Below are 12,339 nucleotides of genomic sequence, written 5' to 3' on the forward strand. Positions count from 1 at the left end.
GTTTGTGAAGATATCAGCTGCTTGTTGATCAGTTGGTATGTATTAAAGTTTGATTACCTTCTTTAGAGCATGATCTCTGATAAAATGGTGTCTGACATTGATATGCTTAGTAGTTGAATGAAGAACTGGATTATATGTTATCGCAATTGTGCTTGTATTATCAGAAAAGATTGGTGATTCTTTTGCAATGACTCCATAGTCTTTCAGTTGTTGCTGAAACCAAAGCAGTCGAGCACAGCATCTTCCAGCAGCAAGATATTATGCTTCAGTTGAAGTTTCTATGGATGTTTGCTTCTTGTTGAACCATGAAATCATACTGTCTCCTAGAAATTGATATGATCCACTGGTGCTTTTACGATCAAGCTTACACCCTGCATAATCTGAATATGAATAGCCAACTAAATTGAACGATGAGTCCTTAGCATACCATAAGCCCAGATTTTGTGTGCCTTTAAGATATTTCAATATACGTTTGGCAGCTAGAAAGTGTGATTGTTTAGGATTTGCCTGAAATCTGCACACATACAAACAACAAATACAATATCAGGACGACTAGCAGTTATGTAAAATAAAGAACCTATTAAACCTCTGTAGATTGCCGTCTCAAGTGATATTCCCCATTGATCATTATCTAATTTAATCGAAGAACTCATGGGAGTAGTTGTAGCTGAACATGTTTCCATGCCAAATTTCTTGAGCAATTTCTTCGTGTATTTGGTCTGATTGATTAAAATACCAGTTTCCAGTTGTTTCACTTGCAGACCGAGAAAGAATGTCAGTTCACCCATCATACTCATCTCGAATTTTTCCTACATTAAATTGAAAAATTTCTCGCATAATTTTGGGTTAGTTGACCCAAAAATAATTTCATCAACATATATTTGTACAAGTAAAATATGATCATTCTTTGAAAATTTGAACATAGTCTTATCAACTGATCCAAGAGTAAAATCATGATCAGTTAGGAATTTTGAAAGTCTTTCATACCAAGCTCTTGGAGCTTGTTTAAGACCATATATAGCTTTGTTCAAATAATAAACATGATCAGGAAGAGAGTGATTAACATAAATCCTGATGGTTGTTCAACATATACTTCTTCCTGCAGCTGACCATTCAGAAATGCATTCTTCACGTCCATTTGGTAGACTTTAAAGTTTTTGAAGGAGGCATAAGCAATGAATATTCTGATTGCTTCCAGTCTTGCAACTGGTGCATATGTCTCGTCGAAATCTATTCCTTCTTCTTGCCTGTATCCATGTGCTACAAGCCTATCTTTATTACGCACAACTGAACCATCTTCGTTCAGTTTGTTTCTGTATACATTTCATACCTATAACAGTTTTAGAAACTTGTCTTGGAACTATGTTCCAGACATTGTTATGGGTAAACTGATTTAGCTCTTTTTGCATTGCATTTATCCAGTTAGGATCAGCAAGAGCTTCATCAGTTTTCTTTCGTTCCAGTTGGGAAACAAAAGCTGAATGAATAAACAAATTAATCATTTGATTTCGAGTTCTTACCGGATCAGATGGGTTACCTATCACCAATTCCGGTGGATGAGATATCTTCCATCTGTATTCATCATTTGTTGCATCGATCTCAGCAACTGTTTCAGTTGCCAACTGAATGTTCTCTTCATTTTCGGATGCTGCTGCTTCAGTTGGTATTTGAATATTATCATTTTGCTCTACCAACTGATTATCAGGAACAATTTCTTGTTCAACTGATTGATCTAGAACTTCTGGTTCTGGTGTTTGAAGGATATTTTGATTGATGTGATTTTATTTTTCACTATCATCCTCCAAGCTTATATCTGTAAAGCGATCAATTAGCTCAACTGGATCAGTTGGCTTATCAGTTAGTACAGATTCATCAAATACAACATGAATTGACTCTTCGACATTCAAAGTGCATTTGTTAAATATTCTATAAGCTTTACTAACTAATGAACAACCAAGAAATATTCCCTCTGCAGATTTAGCATCAAAAGCTTTTAAATTATTTTTCCTATTATCGAGAATAAAATATCTGCAGCCGGATATTTTTAAATAAGATAACACACTTTTACGTCCATGCCAGATCTCATATGGTGTTTACAAATGATTTTTATTAATCATCGATCTGCTCTGAGTGTAACACGCAGTGTTTACTGCTTCTGCCCAAAACCTCTGATAAAATACAAGAATCAACAAGCATTTTTCTAGCAGTTTCTTTAAGGTTTCTATTTCTTCTCTCAGCTACACCATTTTGCTGAGGTGTTCTAGCTGCTGAGAGCTCATGCTTGATCCCAGTATTTTTTAAAAATTTTGAAAGACTTTGATTGATGAATTCAGTCCCTCAATCAGACCTTATTCTATCAATACCAACTGATTTTTTATTTAATAATGTTTTGAAAAGTTTAATCAGCTGTGCAGCAGTTTGGTCTTTTGATTTTAAAAAGATAACACAAGTAAATCTTGAAAAATTATCAACAATCACCAAGGTGTATTTCATTCCCCCTAAACTCATGACTGATATAGGACCAAAAAGATCCATATGCAGCAGTTCTAAGCATCTGGTTGATGATTTACTCCCCTTGTTTTTAAATATGATCTTAGTTGCTTACCAAACTGACATACTGAACAAATTTTATCATTTGAAAAATCTATTTTGAACAAACTAGTTACAAGATCATGGTTACTCAGAAAAACAATAGACTTAAAATTTAGGTGGTTCAACCTTTTATGCCATAACCAGTTCTTAGAAGATATTTAAGCTATAAAACAAACTGGTGCATTAGTTTGATCAGTCCAACTGACTTTATAAGTGTTTCCACAACGATTGCCAGTTAAAATAGTCTCATCAGTTGAGTTTCTAACTGTGCACGTGTTTCTGCTGAACTGAACTGAACTGAGAAATTGTTGTCGCATAACTGACTGATGCTGATCAAGTTATATTTCAAATTCTCAACTAGTAATGCATCTTTGATAATAAAGTTACCATGGATAAGCTTACCATTACCCACAGTTTCACCTTTGGAGTTGTCTCCAAAACAGATGTTTGCACCAGTGTATTTGATTAGTTGGGATAGAAAATTTGCATTTCCTGTCATATGTCGCAAGCATCCACCGTCCAGATACCAGATTGATTCCTTGTTTGTACATGTAACCTGCAATCACACACAATGAATAAATTTTGTACTCATATCTATTTGGGTCCTAAAATGATTAGCCTTTTAGGAACCCAGACTTGGATCAGTCTAACTAACTTTCCATTCGTTGTGTTGCAAATGGTATTTCTCGGCTTGTGTGTGATTGGTGTGTTGTGTGCATATGAGAAGTATGTACTTTAGCCTTGTTCAATTGGTTGTTCAGCCGATATCTTTTCTGAACTGGCTTGCAGTTATGGTGATTTGAATAGCCATTTTGAGAAATCAGGTGTTTATTGTTGAACCTTTTAGGTTGCCAGCTACATGAATAAGTTGAAGTTTTAGGGCCATAACAAATTCCATACTTTTTAGCATTGTTCTTATTTTCAATAGGATGTTCAACTGGTCTACTAAACTTAGGTTGTTCTTGTACCACAGCTGATTTGACAAAGTGAATATATTTCCTTTTGCCCATGTTCAGTTTTGGCTGAGTATCACTGGTAGAAGCTTCATCATGATTGCTAAAACCTAGACCAGTTTTATCGGTAACTGAATTTTGCATATCTTGCATTTCAGTTAGTGCAACTGATGATTTATTTAATGCCTAAATAAGCTCAGTTTGATTTGAATTCTCAAGCATTGACTGCTGAATCATAGATTGATTCTTGCTTCTTTCAGCATTCAGCTCAGCAATCTCTGGTTTCAGACTCAATAGTTCAATTGATTCATTGGTTTAACTTTTATCGTCTTTGGAATCAGTTTGCTTTGCTTTGGCCTTCTCAACTGAGAGAGCTAGCTTGTGATACTCGTTGATCATGTCATGTAATGAAGAAATAAGTTCACCATGTGTAAAGTCAGTTGAACTAAAATCGAATACCTGCTCACTGGTTTATTCTAGTTCTGTGTCATCAGCTATCAGACATTTGATTTCCTCATCATCACTGGAGCTGCTCAAGCTCTCAGAATCTGATTCATCGCTGTCAAATTCAGCCCACTTGGATTTACTTTCTTCAGCTAGAAGAACTTTGTGTTTCTTTCTGAATGATTTCTTATCATCTTTGGTTCTTCTCCTGTGCTCATGAGATTTCTTTCCCTTCTCGGCTGATACTCGACTATCCTTCTTTGGTTTAGGACAATCAGCAATGAAGTGTCCAGATTTGCCACAGTTGTAGTAAGTATTTGGTTCTTTCTTGGTGTTACTCCTCTGATATTGTCTTTGAAAGGAGCCTTGATTTCTTCTCATGAATCTTCCATTTTTTTTGACAAATAATGACATTGAGTCATTGCTTAACTGATCAGTATTTTTCTCAACTGAACCAGTTTATTCCAGTTTGACAGCACTAAGAGCTGTTGTAGCTGCAGGTGTGGACATTTCTCCTTCTCTTGTCTGCAACTTGTACTCGTATGCTTTTAGATCAGCAAATAGGTCATGAAGTTTGACCTTATGTAAGTCTTTTGATTCTCATATGACCATGGTCTTAACATCTCATTCTTTGGGAAGACCTCGAACAACTTTCAGTGCAACTTCTTTATTTGAATACACCTTTCCAAGTGCATTCAGTTCATTCATTATGCCACTGATTCTTTCATCATATTTGTGCATAGATTCACCAATATTCATTTTAATATTGTCGAATTTTAAACAACAACTGAAAGGTTATTTTCTTTGGTTTGCTCATTGCCTTCACAGAGGCTAATCAACTTCTCCCAGATTTCTTTTGCACTTTTGCACATCTTTATTTTGCTGAAACTGATTTTATCCAGTGTTGGTTACAAGATATCTTTGGCTACGTTGTCCAGATTGGCTTTTCTCTTGTCTTCTACTGTCCATTCTTCTCTTGGCTTTTCAATGCGATGGCGTGCACCATCAATTATGGCAACAACAGTATTTTCTTTCAGTATTCTCATGGGTCCGTCAGTAATGACATACCACATGTCATCATCTTGTGCAGCTAGATGAGCCTACATCCTAATCTTCAAGTCATCGAATTATTCTCTTGAGAACATAGGAATTTTTTTGAAGAAAGATGCGATGATCAGATTTTGTAGGTAGGAATATTCAGGACCAAGATTCAACTGCTCTGATACCACTTGATAGGATTGGTTGTTAGGTGAAAGTGTGTTTAGAAGGCGGGGTTTTAATAAACACCAGGTAATTATATCAAATTTTCGAATAATGAGTAAGTTTAGTGATAAAATGAACTCAGGAATCTTGTTATATCAATATCAAACAGTTATTTAATGAAAATGAGAAAATAAACTGACTCACATATAGAATATAACTGAAATTAAGAGATACAAGATTTATGGATGTTCGGAGATTTCAATCACTCCTACGTCACCCCTTTGATATATAAGATATGATATTCACTAAGACTAGACTTTGATCAATACAAGACTTGTACAGACCCCCTTCAGTTTTGGATTTAAAATTCCAAACTGAAGCTCTTAGTTTCAATACAGTTTATCAGTTCTCAACTGATCTGAAACTACTTAGCACAACTGATCTCTTTAAGATCGAATAATACAACGATATATATTTGTGCTTGTAAGCCCAATGTATAGCCCTTGAATACTATGAATCTATATGCTAAGTGTGAACTTTTGAAATATTTGAATATGAACATAAAGCTTTGTGAGGATTTCAGCAGAATAACAACATGGTTCTATGTATTACCTTTTTTCTCAGCTGCACTTCTTGGCTATTTATAGACTTTACTTCCAATGGTAACAATAAGTGCGTTTGAATCTTTCTATTCGTTGTTTTCCACGTTAATATTCTTCTGACAGTCGTACAATGTAGCTTTGCTGATATGCGGCATTCGTACTACATGTTACAGTATGCTTTTGTACAGTTATCGGTTGATAGTTACATTCCTTAACTTATGACGTGTCAAACTATTCTATCAGTTTGACACAGCCGATAGAACTGGCTGATAGCTCACAACTGATTGCAGTAAAACTGATCAGTTCTAACTAATCATCCTGTCAACTACACAATTCACTTAGCTTAGTTCGGTTGCCTTGTCTGCGCACTAATATTCAGTTAGGCAACTAACCATTTGCGTATATTTTGGATCAGTTCTAATTAGTCTTCTTGATCAGTTAGTTCAATCTTTATTCGCTGTTTTGTCAAACTTCCGAAATTAAGTTTCCAACAACATGCAACAGTGAAACGTACAGTACTAAAAATACATCTCGTGAACTTGAAAAGAAACGTGAATCTAAACATTTCATATCATGGCATAGCGTCAAATACATCTCATCATATCATTATATACTTATACATTTACTTTATTTGAATTCAGTTCATTAGTTGTGACTTTTTTATCAGCTCTAATCGTATCAGCTCTATTCGATGGATCCATCTACATATAACCGTGGTTCCCGGCTGCGCGAACATCAGCGACAGTATTACCCATCCATAGAGCCTTTGCCATACAGCTCATCGTATACATATATCGTCAGTCACAACCAATTCTCATCCTTCAAAAACGTCATTATTTTCCTCACTTATCAAAATCATTCATATACATAATTTTTCCTTAAAAATCAAGCATGCAAGATATTTTTCATAATTTCATAAAATTTCATATATGTGGTACATAAACATTTAAAAACATTTAAAAGAGTGTTTAGGGCATTGCCAGAACTAAAAACTCGACCCGGTGGAAAATGACCATTTTTGCCACTATAAAGTCAAAATGACCGTTTTACCCCGGACCTCTAAATTTTGACCTGAAACTTACCAAACTCATTAAAACACCCCAAAACATATTTATAAGCATTTCATAGCCGTAAACCCGAGCCCGTTTCAAAAGTTATTCCATTCGTTCTAAAATTTGGATCGTGTTCTCGATTTTAATCCGAAACGATCCTAAACTTAACCAGATTTCTCCCAACTGTTTACCACACCTCATGCACATCCTACCAGCCCTTAAACCACCTAGACTAGTCCACTAATCCCCTCGAACAGCCCCTGCAAGCTACTAGATTTTTCGGCCATTGCAAATCCTCAACCCTAGACGCGCCAAACACATGATTTATCGACCCTGACCTAACCCTCGAGGACCAACCTTGGTCCAGCCCTTCATATCCCCCCTTAGGACCTTCCTGGACAGAACTAAGCACAGCCCTCAGCCCCATGCATGCGAACTCCTCATACCATCAAGAAAGATCTCAACCTAGCCACCTTTGACTGAAATCAGCCCCTAGCTTATAAAGCTCCCTTCCACCCGAGACCAGCCTTGCATGGACCTCTCCTAGGCCTCGGTTGGACCCTCCTACACTGCACCATGTCCTGGTTCATCCCTCCCTCGGTTGAGCCTACCAAACCCTTTCACAAAGCCAACACATAGCCCTAGCCGCCTAAGGAAAATGTTAGGCCATCATACAACCCGTGCTCAAACCGAGACTCCAGCACCATGACACCTTAGTTTGCAGCATGCATGCCCGTTAAAAACCTAGAACCGAAAGTCCTTGCATAAGAATCATAAAACGTGAGTTGCACACAAAATATACGCATGTACGTGTCAAAACATTTGCAAAAACGATGCTACGAGATGTACCAACAAAATTTCATGGAAAAACATAAACAACAGCATATAAACATGGTGTAGATGATGAGAAAGGAGATAGAGGGCGTTCCTTGATGATTATATGCTTGAAAACTCGAAGAAATACGTGCGGGATGCTAACTGGAAAGGCGGGGAGGAAGTTTTCTTTGAAAACTGAAGGGGTCGAACCTTGTTGTTGCACAAACCCTACGAATTAGTGCTACTGAAGAGAGAGAGGGGCGATGTGCACTAGGGTTAGGTTTAGTGTAAGGTCCAAAAATAAGACGACGTAATCAACTGCATGCTAATTGTTGCGACTTTGATTGTTGCACTCCCAAGAGCAGGTTGTCCACAAGTAGTATAATTCGGTGAGTCCAAATATCGTATCCACATGAAAGCTAAGGTAATTACAAGTCCACTACAATGTCTTTTTATTTTTATTTTTTTTTAGTTGTTTGAATCTTTAATTGGTAATTTTTAATTGTTCAAATTTTAATTAAGTAGTTGAGATTAAAGGATCCACTCTTGGTATTTTAATAAAATTAACATTAACGAACATTATTGAAATCCACTTAATAAAATGGTTCCAAATATATTAAATAATCATATTTATATTATGTTAGATATTATTATCTTATAAGTATATAATATATACCAAAACTTATAAATATTGTCAAGTATTTATTGTGCTATATATATATTTGTAAACACTAAATCAAGGTTCCCACTTTAAATGGTTGGTAAAACCAAACTAACATTTAAATGGTACCAAGAAATTATTATTATGATATATTTATATATAGTAAATCAAGGTTCCCACTTTAAATGGTTGGTAAAACCAAACAAACATTTAAATGGTTCCAAGAATTTAATATTATAATATATTGATATATAATAAATCAAGGCATCCACTTTAAATGGTTGGTAATACCAAACTAACATTTAAATGGTTCCAAGAATTTAGTGTAATATATAGCAACAATAAATCAAAACTCCCACTTATAAGTAGGGTATAAAAATGCTTAAAGAAATAAATATAACATAAACAATAAATAATGATTAAATAATATAAAACATAGATTATGACCTTTTAGTAACTTTATTATCGTGCTAAGAGTTTCATCTTTTCATCTCAACTTTAGGAAGTTAGTTATTCATTATTCAAAGTGTAAAACTTTGAATATGAAATTAACATGCTAATTATATTTAAATGAAGAAATAAAGAAAAAATATAGAGAGAAATATTATGAACTCAAAGGTTTGTTCATAGAATGAGGGATATCTCAATACATTACAATGCACCCTATTTATAGCCAAATTTAGGGAGACAACCACAAATAAAATATTATTTTTTTACACATAAGTCTTCATTGGTGTTCCAAGATATTATATTATATTTCACATCACTTTTGAAAATCTTTTTCTCCGAATTTGCTTCTTCACATAAAAAGAAACATGTGGATAATTGAGTTGTCTTGTTGTGGTATTTTTTTCAAACCATTTGACCAAGTAATTTGAGAGATATGGTCAAAATACTAGAGCATGGTAAAACTGTCACTCATTTGGTAACTTTATTTGTTGCTTAATTTAATCCCAATTGTGAGAGGATTTTTATCTCATGCTTGCCACCAATATTGTAGATATTAACATCAACTTTCTACAGGTCCAAGAATCATCTTAATCCCATTTGCAACGCCAAGTTTATTTTTGTTTTATCGAACCTGTAAAAAATAGTAAAAACTTGTAATTACACAACAACTTATATTTTATACAATTTATTATAAAACATATAATATTTAAACATTTAATAAAACAAAAACAATATATTTATATTATAAAACATTTAATTAATGTATAATTTTTATGTTTATCACACCTCCCAACCAGCTTATTGCTAGTCCCTAGCAATTTAAACGTTAATAGCAATACAAAACATATTGATTAATTTAAATAGAAATGTAATCAAAACTATCTAAGTGTTTAAATTAAATTTGAAAACTGTCAAAGTTATATCAAGATCATCATAATTATAATTTATGAAATAATTTGAGATGATCAATTCAAAGCTTATTTCAGGTAGTTAAATGTACACGGCCTTCAGAAATTCCTAGTAAGAGTCTCAACTCCATATCCTCACAGGTTAATAAATGTTTCAATTTATGGCAATGATTTCTCTCATTGAGTTGGAATACAGATAAATGCTCAGAAAAATGGTTTACAGAATGCAGACAGACAAACGAGCCAAACTAATCAAAAGATAGAAAATCCATTGATTCAAAATCTAGTTGTTCTTATTATATGTTTTTTCCTGATATATATTTTTTTCATAACATCATGGAATCAGAGTAAGTTTATGCTTCTTGACCACATATTTATTTAATTTGTACAATAAATTTCTCTCTTTCTTTCTTTTTTTTTTTTATGAGAGATATATGGGTCGTAGCATATAACTTAAAAATTACATAGATCTTCAATATATTTCTTTTTGTATTTTTCTCCTTCTTTTTTTTTTCCAGGAAATCTCATTTTTTTTTTCAAAATAAGAACTCAATATCTAAACAATAGATAATCTCTCTCATGATCAATAAAAAGCTCGAAAGCTGTTTTCTCAGTCCTCTCCACTCACTCAAAAAATGTGTGAGTTTAAAATTTTAGGCACTCTTATAAGGTATATCTTGGGCCATATACTTTAATACCTGATTTTATCACAATGGTTAATCACTCAAAAAGATTTCATAAATCATATTTTTATATTGATCAGAATATTAAAATTGACTTTTTTTTTCAAATAAAAATTTAAACGTTCTTAAATAGATTAATGCATGTTCTAATTTAAATCTTTCAAACATGTAATGTATGACATTTTTGCAAAAATTACTAAGATACAAACAATAATATATATATATATTTTATTTTTAAATTTTTTTTAATTTTTTTTTATAAGTTTGTTCTCCCCCCAATCAGAATATGACATTGTCCCTAATGTCAAAATAACTATTAATAAAGAGTACATAATGAAAGAGATATCACCTAGAATTTTATTGAAGATAACAAACTGAAACAAACGCAAACCAATCCACGACTTTTGAATCAATGATCCAACTTCCTTTTCTTATTGCTTGATTGCGACCAATTGATCTTTGTTATCATCGGATCAGGCTTATGAACAAAAGCTTTCAAATTATCAATTAATTGGTCGGCAGTCGAAGCACAGATGAGCATCCGTCGTGAATTTTCTGAAATGAAATTATGTTCCACAGCTTTATCAAGAAATGTCAACAAACTGTCATAATAATTATTGATATTCAACAAGCCCACATGTTTATTATGGATATTAAGTTGTGCCCAAGAAACAGTGTGAAAAATTTCTTCTAATGTACCAAAACCACCTTGTAGTGCGATAAAAGCATCAGAATTTTCAATCATTTGAGTGATTCTTTCATACATAGAAAAAACTTTTAATTCCTCCCCAATCGTAACACCTGTAATATTTCCTTCATTTAAAGCTGTAGGAATAATACCCAAAACCTGACTACCTCCAAGATGAGCAGATGTTGAAACAGATCTCATTAACCCAATATTACTTCCCCCATATATCAAGTGAATTTTTCTCTCAGCCAATATCTTTCCAAGATTATTCGCTGCTTCTACAAACACTTCATTTTTTCTAGGACTCGCCCCACAAAATACACAATATTTTTCAATGTTTGTGCAGAGGATCCAGCCATGTTTTTACTTTTTTTTTTGTCTGCGAAAATAGAGAGAAAGATGAGATATTTTATAGGGGTAATATGTTATCATGACAAAACTATGGGTCAAAGCTGTAAATAGAATAAATAGTAAAAATAATAATGACACACATGCATATAAACAGTAGTGTGATTGTAGCTCACAATTTTCCTCTGGTTTTACGTCCAGAAACGGCTTCAACGCCTTCTATTAGTCGAGAATATGCTTCCCATCCAATTTTCTTATAAATTGGCAAACAGGGTCTTTTTTATTCGGATTCCCAAGACTATGACGCTCATCTTGGAATTGTTTCTATAAACGGAGAAGTTCAATATGCACATGTCCACTAGAATGCATCTCAAGAGTCAATAAGATGTTGTCTAAAGACTCCTTACTCAGCCCATTCTTAATGAAACCAATTTTATCTTCTCTGTTATTGGAAACACGTCCCAAAGATCTGCATCGTTTGTCACAAGTCCATCTTGAACACTTATGACAAACTCCTAAACTTTTGGCCCTTCGTTTTTTCCCATAAGTGTTTTTTCCTAATCCAGACAAATACCGAATGAGCAATGATTGTGGAACTTCTCTTCCTAATCGGACCTTAGCTTCTATTACAAGACGAATATCTTCTGGAATTCCTTTTTGCATTAGCAATCTCAATCTTTCACACCTTCCTGCATAAGTTTTTCTTAGAATATTTTCAGAAACAGAGGGAAAATATTTATAAATTTTTGGGAGAATTTCATCCATTTTGAAAAGAAAAGAAATGATTTTTTTTTATTTTTTTATTTTTGTATCAGAAATTGTGGGAAACTGATTTAATCGACTATGAGAGTCACGGAGTACCATTATCCGTCATTTAACCGGGAAAATAAAAAGATTAAGGAAACCTGAAATAAAAACAAACAAAATTAAATTCAACAT

General features: G+C 33.7%; 1 pseudogene; it reads right to left on the reverse strand.

Moving 5' to 3' along the window:
• Nucleotides 1-4,016: 4,016 nt before the first annotated feature.
• LOC142521920 (uncharacterized) overlaps nt 4,017-12,339 on the reverse strand; it is a 35,210-nt pseudogene continuing 26,887 nt past the window's right edge.

This window comes from Primulina tabacum, chromosome 13 (genome assembly GCF_025594145.1).
Source record: "Primulina tabacum isolate GXHZ01 chromosome 13, ASM2559414v2, whole genome shotgun sequence".
NCBI classification, from domain to species: Eukaryota; Viridiplantae; Streptophyta; class Magnoliopsida; order Lamiales; family Gesneriaceae; genus Primulina; species Primulina tabacum.